This window comes from Mirounga leonina, unplaced genomic scaffold, assembly GCF_011800145.1.
Source record: "Mirounga leonina isolate KUSES-001 unplaced genomic scaffold, KU_Mleo_1.0 Mir_82, whole genome shotgun sequence".
In the NCBI taxonomy this organism is placed as follows: Eukaryota; Metazoa; Chordata; class Mammalia; order Carnivora; family Phocidae; genus Mirounga; species Mirounga leonina.
The window spans coordinates 2,313,876-2,317,878 of NW_023270825.1; positions in this window are offsets into that span (position 1 = coordinate 2,313,876).

Below are 4,003 nucleotides of genomic sequence, written 5' to 3' on the forward strand. Positions count from 1 at the left end.
CCACCGAGGCAGAGGATCTGGGTGCTCACTTCCTGGGTGCCTGATTCCCAGGAGGAAGCCAATCCTTGTCAAGTCTGAACTCTTCTATCACAAGGAGTCCCTGGGGCATTTACCCCGGAAGCCAGCCACCAAGCAGTAAGGCGGGCCCGGCCTTGTGGGAGGCCACGTGCCGCTGTTCCAGCCAGCAACCCCACTCCTTGGCCCGAGCCCCGAACCTCAGGATTCCTGCCGCCCAGCCATCGGCAGATGCAGCGTCAGAATTAAAGGCTGACCTGGCCTGTGGGTGTCTGACCGCTGGAGACCCGCCTGGTGGGGAAGCCCGCACGGTTGGCGTCAGGAATACTGTGAACCAAGGGACAGTCTTCCCAGAGTCACCTCGGTCACCCACACCTCCCCGGGGGAACGGATGCTTGCTACCACCTCCGGGCCTCATGAATTTGCTGCAATGAACAGGTCTCCGCTTCATTTGAGTCAGAAGCTGTCAAGTCGTTTCTTCTTTTCCTTCCTTTTGTCCTCCTCGACGTCATTCTCCTTTCTGAGAGATAAAAGAGTAGGTCCTGTACATCTGTGTTTGAGATGGGCTGCGCTCCGGACCTTGTTGAAGAGTGTAAACGCCGTTGTAGGGCCTCCCCTGGGCTCAGATATATAGTACCTCTGTAGAGCAGAACAGAAAAGGGCAGTTGGCGCATTTCCTTTGTCCCTGGAGATGTTGAAGAGTTTTCGAATCTAAATTTCCAGGCAGAAGAGTCTTTTTGTGTTCAGATTTTGTTTTTAAGACCTGGTTTTACTGCAGGGTATCATGCAATGCTGCCTGTGTGATCTCTGAGTCTTGGGACTGGTTCAGCCCGTGGCCCTGATCACCCCCGGCTGGCCCCTGCACGCCTTGGCCACAGGCCACAGCCTGGTCCCTCCTTAGGGCCGACACACTTTTTGGCCTGGAGTCCAAAGGGAGGGCCTCATGTTCCTCATGTTTGAAGAAGTGGCTTGTTCGCTCCCTCCTTCTCTCTATCCCCTGGCCGTCCCTCCCACGTGCCGCTCCCTGCTGGAGAAGAACAAGGGCCAGGCCGCCTCCTTCCTGAGCTGCCATCCTGGTGGGTCTCTCCTCTTCCCCTCTCACACCCCGACGACGAGCCGGCAGTGCGGGACCATGGCTGGAAGGGGTCAGGGAGCTTGGCCGAGGCCTGCGTGCCGCAGAGTCCCAGGGACAGGCAAGGGACCAGCCACATCTTCAGCCCTGGGGACACAGGGCTGGACCATGGGGAGAGGGCCCTGGGCACGGGGCCGGGTGGGGAGGGTCACTGATCGTGGATTTTCCATACCAATCACGTTATATAAACAAGCAATCCAAAAACAAAACAAAAGAAAAAACTCAAGCTGTACATTTTATTTAAAGCCATCCCGGACAGATGCTGGACAGTTGCAAATACTGATCCTCTCCTGAGGAAAGTGCTTTCATTCTGGGTGTCAAATCACTCCTACAAATAGTTTCTGGAGGACGATGAGCTCCATACAAAAATAAACAAGCACACAAGGACAGAGGAACCATGAGCGAGACCCAGTAGGACCAGCAGACAGGCCCGCGAAGACCGGTTCCCAGTCACACTGTGTATCAGACACGGATTGCGGAGCGTGTATAAATTGTGCCCAAAGAAATAAAACACAAGCTTGAAAATACCTGCACGGGATTAGTGAGGGTCCTTTGGGACCTCTTGGGGAACAGAGTCACCAGATGGTGGGTTCCCCAGTGTCATGAAAAAACCTCATTCTAACACTTTCCTTTCCCTGAGCCTCCTGTATGATGCCAAGGCAGTTCCTGCCTCTCTGCGTCATTCACGGCAGGCCACTGATGTGGCCAAGCTTCCAGAAACGCATTAGGACCAGTCTCTGGTGTCCTTGCCAGGACTCTGGTCTCACGGCGTCCATCACAAGAGGATGCTCCTATGTCAAGGAATACCCCTTACCCTCTGGACACTCCGCCCCAGCCCGCGGCCCTGCCCCTGGGTCCCTTCCCAGCTGGCTTTCCCCAGTCCCTGTGGGCGGGCACATATTTCCCGGACATGGCAACTCCTCCCTCGTATAAGCTAGTCCCCTCGGAGTAGAGACTGTACGTCCCCGCTTGGGTGTGCCTGGTCCTGACCCTGGTTGTTGGTCTGAAGGCATAAGGGTTGGTGAGGTGGGGGGCAGACCCCCCAGATGAGGGGAGGCTGCTCTCACTCCCGAGGCCACCGTCAACAAGTAGGCAAGGAGAGTCAGCTGGTGAGCAGCCTAGTTTCCCTGGAACATTCTACATGTGAATTCCGAGGGCTCCCAATGGGATGAGCCCTAGTTGCCAATGTGGGCACCCACTCAGCGGTGTACTTTGAATGGGTGCTGGACGTCAGGCTAGGATCTGATCCTACAGGTGGCAGAGCTGAAAATGTGACAGGTCTCTTACATCAAAGATGGAGCTCTGACAGGAACAGAGCGACTTTCAGAAACGGGTGGGGATATTTGGAGGGATGAGCCTGAGAATCTTCAAGGCCACATTCCTGTGAGCCCTTTGAGCCTGCAGGAGCAAGGCTCCCCCTTCCCGGAGAGTTTGCAGAGCCTTCCCCCGAGGCAGGTGCTGCTCTCTCCCCACGATGCTGCTGGTCTCTCTCTCAGGTCTGTCCCTGCCAGGGCTCATTGCGTCCCAGCTGATCAACAGGGCGGGCATTGATGATAGCCCAACAGGGAAATAGTCTCTGCTCTGGGGGTAGGGGGTGGGGGTTGCTTATTCACCAAAAGGCTGAGGCACCTGGCTGAAATCTGCTGCCCCGCTGAGAAGGGGCCAGTGGGTGCCGCCTGAAACCGGCAGGGGAGGGTGTGGAGGGGACGGTGATATGATGGAGAGACATGAGTGAGTGGGGATTGGTCTAGTTCTCTCTGTGGCTCAGTTTTGCTTTATGTATTTTGAAGATCTTATAGATGCATAAACATTCAGGTTTGTCATGTTCTCTTGATGAATAGACCCCTTTCCTCTTTTTTATCTGTGATAATAATTGTTTCTCTGGGGTGCCCGGGTGGTGCCATGGGTTAAATGTCCGACTCTTGGTTTCAGCTCGGGTCAAGGTCTCAGAGTCATGAGATCGAGCCCTGCGTGGTGCTGGGCTCAGTGCTCACTGGGGAGACTGCTTGGAATTCTTTCCCCGCTTCTCCTCCCCACCCCACCCTTGTGCCCCCTCTCTCTAAAATAAATAAATAAAATCTTTAAAAAAACGATCCTTTCTCTGAAATCTATTTTATCTGATGTTATTAGAGCCACATAACTTTTCTTCGATTTGGCATTTTTTCCATCCTCTTGTATTTAAGCTACTTTGTCCTCATATTTAAAGTGAGTTTCTTATAAGGAGCATATAGCAGGATCTACTTTTTTTTTTAACCAAATCTAATAATTTTGCCATTTCATAGGGGAGTTTAGACCATTTGCACTTATGTGGTTCTGTCTTTTTCTCCTCTTTCATCTGCATCGTTTATTGTTCTGTTTTAACCGATTGCTTGTTCTTATCATTATAGGTTCTGTTTTCCTATTTGTTGATTGTCTGATACTGGGAAATCAGATGATATAAGTTTACCTTTTTGGTCCTGGATACTTTTATATTCTGTAAATATTCTTGATCTTTGTTCTGGGATGCAGTTAAGTTACTTGGTGGGATCCAACAGGATTTGGTCTAGGGTTAGTTTTCCCCACCCTGTCCATGTACTCCTAGGACAGGACACAGAAGGCAAGCACATGTGCACCGAGCCAGGGCCAAGAGCGGCCCCAGCAAAACCCGCCGAGGAGCTCACGCTGGACAACTGAAGAGCCGACCCCAGGGCGGTGGACAGAAGTCGGCCCCGCTCGTACACGGAACACGAGTCAGCAAACAGATGGAATGAACTGCGCCCACCCGGCTGCCAGGGAGAATCGCACCTGCACGTTCTGAGAGAACCCAACACAGGGTCATGTCGGCGTCCCTGTGGATGAAGGCCGGGGACAGGGGAG